This window comes from Sciurus vulgaris, assembly GCF_902686455.1.
Source record: "Sciurus vulgaris genome assembly, chromosome: 5".
NCBI classification, from domain to species: domain Eukaryota; kingdom Metazoa; phylum Chordata; class Mammalia; order Rodentia; family Sciuridae; genus Sciurus; species Sciurus vulgaris.
Window position 1 is genome coordinate 173,978,676 of NC_136465.1, and position 16,098 is coordinate 173,994,773.

At 47.7% G+C, this 16,098-nt stretch overlaps 1 protein-coding gene and 1 pseudogene across 4 annotated transcripts in view; one reads left to right on the forward strand and one right to left on the reverse strand.

Annotated features, from left to right (window-relative positions):
* The window catches only part of ZC3H7B (zinc finger CCCH-type containing 7B), a 54,743-nt gene continuing 38,645 nt past the window's right edge, over positions 1-16,098 (forward strand). The window contains exon 1 of one of the 3 annotated variants that reach the window (XM_079142114.1): positions 1-234. The gene's annotated coding sequence lies outside the window, so the exon portion shown is untranslated. The remainder of the gene's footprint in view (positions 235-16,098) is intronic. The other 2 variants (XM_079142113.1, XM_079142115.1) reach the window with 2 other exon arrangements.
* On the reverse strand, positions 4,802-7,017 carry LOC306661891 (small nuclear ribonucleoprotein G-like; annotated as a pseudogene). The gene has a single exon. The product of its transcript is annotated as a small nuclear ribonucleoprotein G-like (transcript).

Here is a 16,098-nt window from a genome sequence, read left to right on the forward strand (position 1 = left end):
AGCGGGTGCTGCCGCGAGCGGCCGGCCGAGGGGCTGGAAATGAAAGTAGAGCGCTCCGGAGCCACATGGACGGAGCTGCCGGGGCGGCGGCGCCGTGAGCAGGATGCGGCCGCCCGTAATTAAATAGCATTTACTCTTATTATTACTAATAATAATAACGTAATCATACCTCTAGTCATAGCATACCATTTATCGGGCTCGGCGCAGGCCCGCGGGGAGCGCAGCCCGGCCGAGGTGAGTGCTTGGCGCGGCCGCAGCCCCGCGGGGCAGAGGCCGGGGCCGCGTCCGGGCGGGCGGCGCGCGGGGGCTCGGGGCGCCGGGGCCGGGCCGGGGCGGAGCGCGGGGAGCGGGTCCAGGCCGGGGCCGCGCGCCGTGCCCCTGGAAAGGGGGTTTTGTAAAGATAAGGAAATCGCCCCTCATCGCCACTAACTCCTTTTTGGGGACCCCCCAGGCCGCCCCCGTATCCTGTCCCCAAAGTTTCAAAGTTATCGTGCGCCCAGGGCCACCTGCCGCTGCGGAGGTCCGGCCGCCCCTGCAGCCCCAGGGGCTGTCTTGGAATGTTCCTCCGTGGGGGGCTGTCCACTCGGGGTCTGGAGCTTTGGGGTGCGCGGATGCTTTGCCCGACCCCGCGCAGGAGGTCGAGGGCTGGTAGGGGCCCCCGTGCCTTTTGTGTTCGCCTCGGCTCCGCAGTGCCTGAAGTTGGAGGGGCCGTGGCTAGGGCCGGGTATCACGGCCGCCCCACGGGCCACCCCTGCCGGCTGCGGCGGCCACGCGAGTCCGGGGATCCAGGGCCTGCGGTCGGGCCCTGGAAGAAGGGGCGTAAGGGAAGGGGGCGCGGTCTGGGCCGCAGGGCAGGAGGGCATTTCCGGTCGCGGGATCGGTCCCCGGGCCCAGGCCTGCGAGATGGCCAGTCGCCGGGCGGGCGGGGTGGCAGGGCAGTTCGTGGGGGCTGCGGGGCGCGGGCTCTGGGGGCGCGCCGGCGAGGCTGGGGACCCTGGCAACGCGGAACCGACCTCGGGCACCCCCCTTCTGCCCTCAGTGGGCTGAGCCCCCCCCCCCAGGATTTCTGACTCTTTCTGTCTTCGTCTCCAAACTGGTCGGACGTTTATACGTTTATACGGTGCCTGGTTTAGGGGTCCTTCAGAGAGACAGACAAAGCCGTTTCCCCGGGGGCGGGGGGTGGAATCAAATACGGACGGTTCACTCTGAGAGCAGGATGGCTGTGGTGCCTACATGGCACCAGCTGGGAAGACCGAGGGCTGGGGCTGCAAATGGGAGTCTAAGGGTCTGAAGAAGGGGGCTGGGCCTGGAGTGGGGACCTGGGGCCCACAGCAGGGTAATCAGGGGTTTCATTTCCCCAGTTGCTAGCCCGGACTTTGGTTCTTAGGCACCAGACTTGGAACCCCAACTTCTTGCCATTTCCCTCAGTGCCTGCAGTTCATCCAGTCTGATGAAAATAGCAGAATGCAGATCCTTGAATTTTCACACAAATGCGATAATTATAGTACAGTTAGCAACTGTGTTGGACACAAAATCCTAGCAGAATCTTTCCTTCTACTACCAAGAGTCCCCCTCCCCCCTCCCCTCTCCCCCCCGCCCCCCAACCAAACCCTGCCTGGTCTTCTTCCCCACTTGTACCTCCCATAGAAGTTGACTGCAAGCTAGAAATAATGTGGGGCCCAAACCTTACAGCTTTGAGACCAGGGGGTGCCTTGAGCTGGGAAGGAGAAATCTGTCTCCAGGAAGGATGAGATCTGAGGGTGGGAGAGAGGCTTTGTGATCCATGAACTGGGATGAGGTTTGTGCTGTGAGTTCTGAGCTGTTGGCTGTTTGCTTAGGTTGGACAGTTCAGAATTTGGTTTGTTGAATTATTTAGAGGCTAAGTTGGGTGGAGTGAGCTGATCTCTTGATTCTTAGGTATAGAAAAATTGAGGTATCAGTAGATTTGGTTTTGAGAAACTGAAAATAATATATTTTTTTAAATGGCACTTTTTAGTTTGTAACAAAAGGGCTTTCACATATTAGCTCACCTGTCCTCTGTAGCAATTATATCCGACAGATGTTTTTCAATCTTCATTTTCCAGATGAGAAACCTGAGTCTTAGAGAATAGGGTGTCCCGCTTCCTGATTAGTTTTCTGACTCAAACCTTTGCCCTTTCTCAGAGTCCTGGACTACCAAGCAAGTGTCTCTGGTGAGCTGCTGTGGGTCAGGTGTGGGATTGAACCATTTATAATCTGGCTGGAAAGTGAGCCAATCAGAGAACAGGAAAGTGTTCGACTCTGGGGTCAGTGCACTGGGGGTGGAGAGAAGAGAGCTCAGGGTAACCTGGAAAAGTTAAGAAAGGCTTCTTAGAGGAAGCAGAATTTGAGTGTGAAATAATGGGGAGGCTTGACCAAGGGGAAGAGCAAGGCAAGTCCTGGATTATTTCTGTGCTGGAAAGTTGGTTTACCTTCAGTTTAATTCTCACTATAGTTTCATGGTGGGTGGGCATTTTTATTTCCATTTCATTGAAGAAATTGAGGAACAGAATTTGTGTGCCATCTTAAGGTCACTCTGCCAGATTTGAACACAGGCCCTCATGACTCTTGTGTGTACTCCTCTCCTCCATAGCCACCTTCATCTCAGATACAGAGATAAGAACAGGAACTGGGATGATCTGAACTACTAAATGCAATGGGGCTCGTGCTAAACGATCAGCAGTTTCCCAAGGCTAGAGAGTTCTACTGAACTGACTCTGTGTACCAGGTCCCTCAGAGCCAGCCCAGCAGAGAAGGCAGAGTGGGGTGGAGGTGGAGAGAGGATGGCCCTGAGTATGGAGATTCTGAGTTCAGTTCCTTAGTGCCTGCTGGGGACTGGCTTGCCATCCAAGCCTTCCGAGGACAAGAGCTGGGTCCCATTCACCCTCTGCCTTGAGCCCTAGTGGACGTGCCAGGAGGACAAATCCAGCCATTATGTTGTCAAATTGAATTATATCTCAGTGTGGAGGAAGGTTTATTTTGCCTGGGGTTGAAAGTCTTCCTAGAAGAAGTGTCGTTTGAACGTTTGAAAGATAGGAATGAGGAAGGCCAGAAAAGGAGCATTCTAAGTAGAGACAGAGATGGACAAAGGCAGGACATGCAAAGAAGGAACAGGCCACCTGGTACAGCCACAGTACAGGAAGCAGATAGTTCCAGTTCAAGTCAGGCTCTGCCACTATAGTCCCTTTGGTTCTCTGGGTCTTACTGTTCTGAAAATGAGCCCTGAGATTTGTGGATGTTTGATGGTAACCCATGCCTGGAGACAGGAATAAGAAAACTAAATGAAAGGAGCTAGAGGAATTTTGCATTTTTTATGAATCTAACAAATATTGGTCCAGCAATCCCCTAGTGAGCAGGCCCAGTTGTGAGTCCTAGATTAGTTTATTTAATCCTCATAACAGCCCTATAGGTAGGCACTATAATTATCCCCATTTTACTGATAAACTATAGCACAGGGAGGTTAGATGATGTTGTGTAAGAAGCAGAGAAATGAAGTCAACCCAGGCAGCCTGGCTCTGGAGTTGGCTTCATGTAGAACTAGGAAGGAAGAGGGCAGACAGGACCCACAGCAGGACCCACAACACAGGCCCGAGCAGGGTTCAGACAGCAGAAGGTGGAGGTGTCCTCAGGAAGGCTGGCTTCTGTGCATCAGGAGGCCCAGCCCAGGCTGATGAAGTGACTATGGTGTCAGCTCCCTGGGGCCTCCACGGAAGCCAGCTCCTTTCATTACACTTAATGGTCCATAGAAAATGGGCTCCTTTTCCTTCCTCTGTCATCACCAGCCTCAGGACTCCTTGCCGCCTTATTTATTTCCCCTGGTGAGTCTCTCTTTGCAAGCACCATGATGGCTTCTGCAGGTGTGCACTAGCTGTTTCCCCAGCAGACCATGGGGGCCTGCAGGGAGGGGGGTGCAGCATCACTGCCTCATTCCAGAACCATCTAGTTGACTTCAGTTCAGCAACAACACCTGAGCCCCAAATGGGAGGCTGAGGCATGATGGCAACAATGACAGCAGCCGTATAATATTTAGTGCCACCCTGTGCTGGCACAGTGCTTGGCACTTTCTTTGCTTTCTCTTGTTGAATCTGTGCAAAACTCTTTGAAGCAGGAACAATTATTATCAACCTCATTCTGTAGATGAGGAGAATAAGGCTCAGAGAGATTAAGGAACATATCCAAGATCACACAGCTGTGGTAGAGCAGGGAGTTGGCTTGAGCCAGTCCTGTGGGACTCTGGGGTTTGAGGTCTTACCAGCCATGCAGGAATGATGCCATCAAGTTACTTCTGGTCTCCACCAATCTGTTTTCTTCCCACCCTCCTTCCCTCTTCCCTCTCTACTTCTCTCTCTCTCTCTCTTTCTGCTATTGGGGCTTGAACCTCAGGCCTCACACATGCTAGGCAAGTCCTCTTCCTCTGAACTTCGTCCCCAGCTTAACCAACTCTTTCTTATTTGTCTGGAAATTATTATTATTGTTATTATTGGTGGTGGTGGTGGTAATAGTAGTGGTAGTATTTGGTATTGAACCCAGGGATGCTTCACCACTGAGCTACGTCCCTAGATCTTTTAACTTTTTATTTTGAGACAGGGTCTCACTAAATTTCTGAGACTAATCTCGAACTTGTGATCACCCTGCTTCAGCCCCCAGAGTCACTGACATGCCACCTTGCCTAACTGGAAATCCTAACTGCTGCAAACATTTGTATCATGCCCACAGTCTCATTAACTGTCACCACAATTCTTCAAGGTAAAGGGACCCCTGGTTTTTTTTTTTTTTTTTTTTTTTTTTTTTTGCGGTACTGGGGATCGAACTCAGGGCCTTGTGCTTGCAAGGCAAGCACTCTACCAGCTGAGCTATCTCCCCAGCCCTTTTTTTTTTTTTTTTTTTTTTTTTTTTTTTAATAAAGTTTATTTAACAAAAAGTTTAATGTATGGTGGAAGCGGCAGGGCAAAGTGACAGTCCCAGCTACTCAGGAGTTCCTCGGGAGGGACCCAGTGTCGGGGTAGTACTGCTGGGGAGCTGCTGCCCCAGGGAGAAATCGTGTGCGCTAGGCCAGTGCCCATTGCTGAGTGGGGGAAAGGAAAAAAAAAAAAAAGTTTAATGTGAAAATGTACATGGCCCAATTTTTATGTCATAGTTAAACAGGCCTTTTAGAGAGGGGACACGGATTTCTCTGCTGAATAGCCATTATTTATACTTGTTTTAAGGCTTCTAACATGATAACACTATTTCCTCATATTACCACCATTCCAATATTGTTCTGTTGCCCATGATTTGCTGTCTCCACCCATTCATCTATTACAAGTTTCATAAAAGGGTCAAATCCCCGCAATATTCCTTTGACATGTCTGCCACCATTTAATTTCAATGATAACTTCTTGTCCATCAATTTTTTTCAGCTTAGGAGGGTGAGCTTTGCTCATGTTGTCTACACAACAGGTTCAGAGATGCATTGAAATGGAATTGGCAGACTCCTTCATGCTCAGAATCCCTGTTCTTAAGAAAACTGAGATGGTCACTCGCTCTCCTGCTCTTCCCACCAGTTCCACATTGTGACTTGGAAGGGAACAGGGCATCCAATTCCCTGAGACCAGTAGCTGTGCTTTCTGGTCAGGCAGAAACCATTCATTGAGCATTGTGACATTCCTGGGGTTTTCAGAGTTGCCCTGGATCAGCAATGCTCTTGTTCCCTGGAGTGTTCCATGTCATACTGTACAGGTACAGAGATGCAGGGCAGGGCGTCTGAAGTCCTACATTTCATGCCCAACTCCAGCACCCGCACACCCTAGTGCACCATCTGGGCATAATCTTTTCATCATTCTTGACCTTCTGTGTTTTTCTTGAACATGCTCAACTTGTTCCTACCCCAGGGCCATTGCCCTTGCCCTGCCCTCTGCCAGGTGCACTCTTACCTGTCCCCCCCTCCCCCCCATCTTGTATGACTGGCTCCTTGTATCTCTTAAATGGCACCTCCTAAGGGCCTTCCCTAAGCTCCTGGTTCTCTTCCATCACTCCCTGCCACATTTCCTGTTCGGGTTTCTTAACTCTTGTCTCTGTCTTTACTCCTCTTGTGCCTTTAACATCGACCTGTTCATTGGTCTGCCCACCCCTGAAGGACAAGTTCCACAAGAGCAGGACTTCACCATGTTCCTCTGGTGCCTGGTGTGGCCCTCATACATAAGGCACATAGAGGCGCTCCATGGTTACTTGTTGAACACGTGAATGAAACCAGCACTGGCCACAGAATAGCCCTTCCCACAAAGGAATAGTCTAGATGGAAACAGCAAGGAAGTCAGTGTTGACTAACTGAAAACTTAGAGGACGATTTTGTCAGTTCCAAGTGCTATCTCCACAGCACCCAGTTAACAGAAACTTGGATTTCTGACCTCCTCTAGGGGAGACACACTATGAAATCTGCAAAATAGTTGTTCCAGGTGGATATAATTAGCCCCATCTTGCAAATGACAAAACTGAGTCTCAGAGAGCTGCCCTGAAAACCAGCACGGGACATTGCTGAGATTTGAACCCAGGACCAGTAGACTCCACGGATCACTGCACTGTCCCAGCCCACCTCCTGTTGCCATTAGGCATCAAACCCAGCAGAAGCCCTGGAGGCCAGGTGGTGCAGCCCAGCACCAGGAGGCTCTCTGAGCTCCCCCCAGCAGAAGCAGTTTCTAGCCCACTGCTCAGGGTCAGAGAAAGCTCTGTACCATGTGAGGCCTTCACTGAGCAATGGGACTTGGGATGATTTCTTTTTTATCCTTTATGCTTTATGATTTCCAAGGGTTTTATAATGAACTTCTGATGCTTTTCTATTTAAAAAAAAAAAAAAAAGGAGGGTTTTTATAAAAAATATTTTTGGATGTTGACAGATCTTTACTTTATTCACTTATTTATATATGGTGCTGAGAATCAAACCCACTCCCTCACACATGCTAGGCAAGCGCTCCACCAGTGAGCCAAGACCCCAGCCCAAAGAGCATTATTTAAAAAAAAAATTTTTTTGTTGTTGTAAATGGACACAATACCTTTATTTTATTTCTTTATTTCTATGCAGTACTGAGGATGAAACCCAGTACCTGTGCTAGGTGAGCACTCTACCACTGAGCTACAACCCCAGTCCCAGGAGGGTTATTTTTTAAATGTCTCATATTAGCACCACACCTTGTGGATCCTGAAGGAGAAGCTGGAGGTGGGAAGAGTCTGGAAGGTAGGGGTTTGGACCCTTCCTGTAAATTTGGCCCCAGGTTGTGGGGAGGGTGAACAAGATCATCAAAATAAAAGCCCTTTGTAACCAGATGACTGCAGAAGGAAGGAGATTTTGCTTTGATGCTGACTCTTAGTTTGATGGTGGGGCTGAGGGGAAGCCTGGGGCTGTTTCCTGAAGTTAGGTTTCTGTAAAGATGACTTGTTGCAAAGAAAGCAACAACCTGCAGGTTTCTGAGACTTATGGGCCTTTATTCCACATTCAGTCCTGAACCTGCATTCCTGATGTAGCTTGTGCAGCACAGGTGGCTTTGACTTGCTCCCTCACCAGCAGTGTGGCCTAGGGCCAGTCACTGTCTTGTCCAAGACTTAATTTTCTGTGGACAGTAGGGTCATGACACCTACCTTTGAAGTTATTGTGCAGTTAAATGATTCCTTAGGATAGGGCTTCTGAATCTCAGACCCTTCTCAGACCACTGTATTTAAATGCATAAAGTGAATATGTGGAATTACAAAGGAAACTGATTCTCCTCAACTGCAGCTGAAGTTTTTATCAGTTCACTAAAAAGGATTTACTAGTGAATCTAATGCAACTACCATAATTTTGAAGATGCGATGACTATGAACATTTTGTTGTCTGCAGTAACTGAAATGTGATAGGAAGGGATCCCAGTGTGACAGGTCTCACGTAGCTGCCATGTATTACTTATTGCCTATGTTTATAATTGGAGGGAATGCTAAAAATCAGATAGGGGCTATTAGGATGTTTTCCTAACCAAGTTTCAAGGCCCTGCATGCCTCCATTGAGAATCCTTAGCGTAGATGCTGTTTGATGCTTGCAAGTCACCTGCAGGAGTGAGGTAAGGCCCCTTCCTGACCTCTGGAGCAGAGAATCCTTGGTACTCAGACATTCTCATAGGTATCATGGGGAAGGGATAATGCAGACAAAGGTCAAGGATGAGGAAATTAAACCTTCCCTGCTCTTAGTAAGCCATTGAGGGCCTGGCGTATCAAGAACCATGCCAAGTATCTTTGGAGATATTGTAACCTTGGGTAGCATAACTGCAGTCTTGATGGACAGTGCTCTTTAAACCTGGGCCAGTGTGTACAGGAGAGGAGCACTGTTAGGTTGAGTGTGGGCCTCAGAGCCAACTGCCAGGGTGCAAGCACCTGCTCCATGACAACTGTGTAATTCTAGCAGCAAATTACTTCGCCTCCTGTGCTTTTGCTTTCCCCATCTGCAAGATGGGTCTATCATAGTTCTTCTTCTAATGGGATGTTGTGAGGATGAAATTATATTTAAAGCGCTTAGGGCAATGTGTGGTAGGAGAAAATGCCTGTCAGTGATGATGATGTCAGCATACTCACTCTTGTCCTAGGATTCCTATTCCTCAGAATAGGTTCCTGAGCAATGTTTCTCTGGGCTGCTCAACTCTGAGTCAGATACAACTTCTGCTTCCAAAGAGCTTGTAGTTCAGAGGGAGACGGAGATTTGGGTATGTAATTCCCAGTAGCGCAGAAACCAGGCGAGGGGATCTGCACAAAGAAAGTTTTATTTGCCATTCAGGGTCTGACAAAGGCCATCACTCGGGAAAGCGAGAGAGGCAGGAAGAACTTAGCTCTGGGGCATTTTATAGGGCCGTTTGGACGGCTTGCGTAGGGTCTCGTGAGTTCGTGTGAGCTGCTTGTGTAAGAACTTATGATGGACTGACAAGAGACATAAGGGGATGTTCTGGTGGGGTGGTTAATGGAGGTGGGCAGGGGAGGTTACAGTTTAACTCTTGTTTTCTCTGTAAGTACCCCTCTAGGTGGGAAAGCAACTTAGGGTAAGAATTTAAAATGGCTGGATAAGCCTTGGACCTAATAGCTAGACCAGTGCAGTGGTTGCGGTGAGCATGGGGATATGGGAAGGAAAGCTTCTTGGTGGTGGAGGTGACACTCAGCTGAGCTTTGAAGAAGCATGGGTGTGGAGGATTTCCCACACAGAGCAGGAAGCCAGATGGTTGCTGGAGTGTGATACTCCTGGCCAGGCCATGGACCAGGTGAGGCCAGGCATGCCCTGCCTTGTTGCAGTCATCTACACCAGGTGCTTGGGCTTTGTTCGCCTACTAGGGTAGTGGTGTCACTGAAAGTTCTATTTGTTCTCTCTCTCTCTCATTACTAGGGATAGAACCCAGGGACATTTAACCACTGAGCCACATCCCCAGCCCTTTTTAAATTATTTTTAGTTGTATATGGACACAATGCCTTTATTTTATTTATTTAGTTTTTTTATGTGGTACTGGGAAATGAACCCAGTGCCTCATGTGTGCTACTCAGCCTTTTTTATTTTTATTTTGAGACAAAATGAAAGTTGTTCAGGGCCTTGATAAGTTGCTGAGGCTGGCTTTGAACTTGCAATCCTCCTGCCTCAGCATCCCAAGGCCCTGGAGTTACAGGTGTGGGGCACTGCAGTGCACATGTAGTACTAGGGATTGAGTTCTTCACACATGCTATGCAAGCACTTTGCTACTGAGCTACATCCCCAACCTCGTAATGGTGACATCTTTTTATTTTTATTTTTTTATTTTTTTGTAGTTATAGATGGACAGACTGCCTTTGTTTTATTCGTTTTATTTTTATATGGTGCTAAGGATGGAACCCAGTGCCTCACACACTGGGCTCTGCCACTGAGCTACAGCCCCAGCCCCTAATTGTGACATCTTATATAGCTGTTGTACATTATCAAAACCAGAAAATTGACTGGATATGATGGTGCATGCCTGTAATCCCAGCAAATCAGGAGGCTAAGGCAGGAGAATTGGAAATTCGGGGCCAGCCTGGGCAATTTAGCAAGACCCTGTCTCAAAATAAAAACTAAAAAGGATTGGGCTGTTGCTATAGCTCAATGGTAGAGTGTTCCTGTGCTTAATTCCCAGCACCACACACACACAGTGGGATTGGTACAGTACTGAAATACAGAGCTTATTTGGTTTTCACTTTTTAGGGGCACGTGTGTGTGCGTGTGTGTGTGTGCGTGTGCGCGCGCGCGTGTGTATACTTGGAAGGATTTTGAACAGGGCATCAACCCTGGCATATTTCTTAGACTGGTACCCCTATCCCCTGAATAGGAACAGATTGTTGGGGGCTGTCAGCAAGAGAAATAAGGGCCTGTGAGTCATGGCGTAGAGTATGAGAGGGTCTCTAGAGTGGAGAAGTATTTAGGAGGTAAAAGTGGAAGAAACTGGGGATTGACTGTGAATAGATAATGGTCAGAGCTCTGAACAGACTTGGAAATAATGGAGGAGGAAGAGGATGAGAGAAGATGCCTAGATTAGTTTGGAATGTATTCTGTGGAAGGAAACCCAGCCCAGCTATGACGGGCACCAGGGAAGACTTTGAACGCAGAGGTGGGTCTTAAGGATAAGTAGGAGGTGATTAGGTGTGGGGGGAGGGCATCCCAGATAGAGGACTAGGGTTAGGAAAAGCATGTAGATTATAGGTTGCCTGGGCATTGGACATCCAGGTCATACTACCCAGATGAGAGGGATGGTCCGAAATACTGGGGAGGGGGTGAATCTGGTGGAAGGACTTGTGAGTCATCAGCATGACTCAGGAGATCATGAAATGCAGGAACTCATCTGGGGAGAACAGAGAGAACAGGAGCATTGTCCCTTAAGAGGAAGCTTGGAGCCTCAGTCTTGAAACCTGGGCAGAGGGAGAAGAGCCCCACAGCAGAGACAGTACGGGACAATCTGAGGTGCGAGGAGGAACCCGGAAGTGGCAGGTGCAGCCCAGAGTCCAGGAAGAAAAGAGTAAAAACCTGCCCTTGCACTGGACTGAGCAGCGAGGAGGTCCTTGGGAAGCACCATGCAGTGGAGCAGGAGTGAGGTTGTGGAGACAGCGAGACCAGCTCCTTTTGGAAGTGCAGTCAAGAGAGGAAGGCGTATTTGCACATTATCCAGGAAGGGAATAGGGTTGGGGAGGGAATTTGGGGGCACAAGGCACTTGAGTGCGATGGTGGATGGAGGGGTCCTGGAGCTGGGTCTGATTCCTTAATGGAAGACAGTCAAGGTGAAGGCGATAGGGCCAGGATGCCAGGGTTTGAGTCTCAGCTCCACCATATGTCATCTCTGTGACCTTGGGCAAGTCTCCTAATTTTTCTGGGCCTGGTTCTTTTTCTGCAAAATGGGGATGATAACAGTATCTCAGAGGGCTGTGGGAGAGCCTTGAGGAAGTTATTATGTGCCAAGTGATCATGACAGCCCTTGATACATGGTACTTACCCAGCAGGGGCTATGTTGGCTTCTTGTCAGTCCTTTCTTTTGTATTTCAGGCAAGAATAATACTTACTCTGTGCACAAACTTCAAATCATAATGAAGAAAACAGAAACAAAGTATCCTGTGCCTCAGCTCCTTGTGCAGATCCCAGAGAGAACCAGATAAATTGCAGAATATTCTTTTTTTTTTTTTTTTTTTAATCCACGGAGCCACATCTCCAACCTTTTTGTTTTTTATTTTGAAACAGGGTCTCACTAAATTACTTAGGGCCTGGGTAAGTTGGCTAAGGCTGGCTTTGAACTCATGAGCATCCTGCCTCAATCTCCCAAGCCGCTGGGATTACAGATGTGTGCCACCACGCAGGGCTCAAACTCTATGTATAAACACATACCATGATATGATTATACAACACAAAGTGTTTTGAAATCTGCTTCCTTTTTTGCTCTCAACTATGCATGTAGGCATCTCCATAACCATACATATATAGATTTAATAGCTACATTGTATTCCATGGTATGTGGTATGAGTATATTACCATTTAATTAAGTTAATCCTTTACTGATGGACATTAGGACTGCTTCTAGTGTTTCATTTGCTCTTAAGAGTAATACCTTCAGAGGGCTGGGAGTACAGCCCAGCAGTAAAGTGCTTGCCAAGCATGCATGAGGCCTTGGGTTCAATCCCCCCAGTACAGCAAAGCAAAATTAATAAGTTTGGGTTCAAATATAACTGACTATTTATATAAGAATTTGGGTAGGTTAAATTCTTGGAAGTGAAATTTTGGGATCAAAAGGATATTTGAACATTTGGAAGGCTTTTGGGTGCAAATAACAGAATTCCTACCTCAAAATAGGAATTCATCCCATAAGAAAAATGAGGTCCTGGGGCAATTAATGTTTGGAGTCAAATTTGTCATTAAACACCTTTTGTCTTTCTGCTTTACCATCCCCCGAGCATTCATCTTGTCAGATTTCTTTTTCCTGTCTTTGTCCTCTTTTTATTTTTTGCACCATCCTGGGGGATCCAACCCAGGACCCTGTGCATGCTAGGATAGCACTCTACCACCAGCTACTCCCAGCCACTTGTGGCCTATTTTAAGCATGAAGAAAATCTTTTGGCTGACTTCTCCTTTCTCATTGGTCGGTTTGATTTCATATGCCCTTGCCTAAGCCAGTCACTGATCAGAGAAAATGACTGTTGTGATTGGCTGAGCCCAGTTAAGTGTAACCTAGGTGCCTAGGAGCAGAACAAGATTGAAGCTTTGCCTGGGAGGAATAAGCGAAATTGGCTGGCTGCTGGGTAGGCAGCCGACAGGGCCTGCCTTGCTCATCATTTTGATAGAAGTCACTAAATCGCTTCACAAAGATGGTTCCAGTGCACAGTCACAGTGGAATTCCTGTTTCTCCACCTCACCTTCATCAGTCAGACTTCCTTCTTAGTCTTATGGTTGGAAAGGAAGGGGTTTCTTGTTTTAATGGGTGGTTCTTTCATCAATCTATCTTTTTCTTTTTTTTTTAAGCAATACTATTTTTTTCTTTTTACTTGTAGATGGACACATTTATTTATTTTTAGGTGGTGCTCGAACCCAGTGCCTCACAGGTGCTAGGCAAGTGCTCTACCACTGAGCTACAATCCCAGCCCTAGTCTGAATATCTTTTATTAATGATTCGTATTTCCTGTGAATTTCCTATGTATGTTCTTTGCCTATTTTTCCAAGTAATAATGACCACAAAATAATATTAAATGCTTATTATGTGCCAGATATCTCATTTGTCACGACCCTATAAAGCAGATATCATTATCCTTGTACTTGAGATGAGGCAAGTGAGACACTCAGAAGTAAATTGTATATCAAGTTTTTAAATTTTTTTTTTGTACCAGGGATTAAATCTAGGGGTTCTTAACCACTGAGCCACATCCCCAGCTCTTTTTATTTTGGGGCAGGGTCTTGCAGAGTTGCTTAGGACCTCACAAAGTTGCTGGTCTTGAACAATGATACTCCTGCTGCAGCCTCCCGAGCCACTCGGATTACAGGCATGTGCCTTCGTGCCCAGCTTTGTGTATCATTAATGAGAGACCTTGGAAGCCAGGCGTGATGGTGCATACCTATAATCCCAGCAACTCTGGGTGCTGCGGCTGGAGGATCACAAGTTCAAGAACAGCCTCAGTGAGAACAGCCTTTAGTGAGATCCTATTTAAAAAAAAAAAAAAGACTGCGGACGTGCTCAGGGCTAGAGTGGTTGCTTAGCGTGTAGGAGGCTCTCGGTTCCATCCCCAGTGCAGAAGGAGAGATGGGGCAACCTTGGACCAGGTGTGCACCTGGTTATGTAGTCACACACGTTGAGAAGTCCCTAATTTACAGCTGTATTTCAAATGGGAAGAGCCCACTTGAGGCAATAATTCCTAAATTATAAGACCTTGACATTAGGGTGTGACAGCCACTCTGCCTGGCAGCAGGATCCTGGGCAGACCTGGGCCTTAGTTTCTTTCTTGGACTTTTCCTTTTAAAGGCAACAGGTCTGATTCTGGAGGTTTGCTTGGCCCATGTGCCTTTTGCTCTTCCACCAGGTGCCCTCTGAGTCATCCCTGACGCTCACCCTCGAGGGAGATCCCCTCCCTCTTCAGCCAAGAATCACTGACCTTTTAACTACCATCTCAGCAGATTGTGCTGCCGTAACAAAATGCCATAGACTGGGCAACTTAAACAACTGACATTTATTTTCTTACAGTTCCAGAGGCTGGAAGTCCTAGGTCAAGTTGCTGGCTGATTTAGTTTCTGGGGAGGGCTCTCTTCTTGGTTTACAGACCTCACTAAATCCTCAACAAGGCCTTTCCTTGGTGTGTGCATGGGAGGTAAGACAAGGAAAGAGCAAGCCTGCTGATGTCTCTTCTAAGGACACTAATCTTGTTGGGCCAGGGGTCCACCCTTATGACCTCATTTAACTTTGATTACCTCCATTCGGACCCTGTCTCCAAAGTCACATTAGGGATTGGAGCTTTAGCATATAAATTTGGGGATGACATGGTATTTAGACTATAGCATTAAATTCATGCATGGAAAATATATTCATCTTATCCCAACAGCCCCAACCCCCTCGATTTTTTTCATAGTAAAACCCAGGGTGCTCCACCACTGAGCTACATCCCCAGACCTTTCTTAAAACTTTGAGAGTCTTGCTAAGTTGCTGAATAGTTGGCATTATAGGCATGCCAACCACTGAGCTCTGCTGCACCCTGCCTCTTGTCTTTCTGAGCCCCCTCCAGAATCACCTTTAACAACCATATTTCTACTGAACAGTGTCCTTCATGGCTGTCTAGGCTTTTTTTAGCATGCAGCTCAAAATGTCTCCACCTTCTACCCTTCACCCAGCTGCCAGACTACTTCTGCGTTTTCAGTAGCAGTACCCCACTTTTCAGTACTGTTATCTGTGTTAGTCTGTAAGATTGCCATAACAAAATGTCCAATCAGGACCTCATCTTCATTATCTCACTTAACTTAAATATGCCCACTGGGCCCTGACTCCAAGTGTGTAGAGGGTTAGGGCTTCAACATAGGAACATGGAAGAAGATACACCCATCTAGCCCATAATAACCACCTTGGATAAATTTCCTTTCAGAGGAGGAAGATGGAGGACTGAAGGTGTAGGGGGTTGGGTGCTGCCAGGGCTGGGGGGCAGTCCTGGCTATTGTGGATCAGGCTGTCTGGTGCCCATCTCCCCAGCCTCTCTGAACTCAAGTTCCAGGCTCACTGTGTGACCTAGGACAACTTTCCTAGCCTCTTGGACTGTGTTCCTGCTCAAGGTTGTTGTGAGATCTAAGTAAATCTGAGTTGTTTAGTTCCCACTCTTTTATGCCCTTTTCCTTCAAAACCACCTTGAAAGAGGAAGCCTGTAGTCCTTGCCCCACCTACAAATCCTGTGTCTAGTCTTCTAATCTCTTTGACCTTTATGTCTGCCATGTTCTTCAATGCTCATTCCTATTTCCACAGCCTCCTTGTCTTCTTTAAATACACCAATCAGGTGCCTGCCTCAGGACCATTGCCCTCACTGTTCCTGTGTGGAACACTTTCCCCACGGGTTCAAAGGCCAAAGTGGCCACCCCTGACCCTCAACAACTGGTGCATCCTGTCAGTGTCACATTTTATCTTTGCGGCACTACACAGTATATTTGTTCTGTGTCTCTTCCACCAGATCATATGCTTTAAAAGAGACATTGTCAGCTTTGTTCATTGCTAAATCCCAGCCCTCTGAGGACACTGGGGTAATCCTTAGTGCTTATTCCATGGGTGGATGGTTAGACCCACTGAAGCTCTTCATCCGTTGTAGCTGTCCCACTGGTTGGCTTCTGTACTAGCAGCGAGCCCTTCTAGGGAAGGGATTTAGTGCCCAGATGAGGGCCAGAAGCACCGGCTTGTGTTTAACAAGCGAATGGGGTGATGTGGTTTCCCTCGCTTGCCCTGGCTCACGCAGGTTATGTCCTTGTGCCTTTGGTAGTTTTTCTTCTAGGAAGTGCACTTATTCTCATCTGTCCCTCGATCCCAGGGTCTGCACTTTGCAGGTGCCTGGCACTCACAGTTGCATTTGGGAGTCAGAAGTGTAAACTTTTTTGTGTTG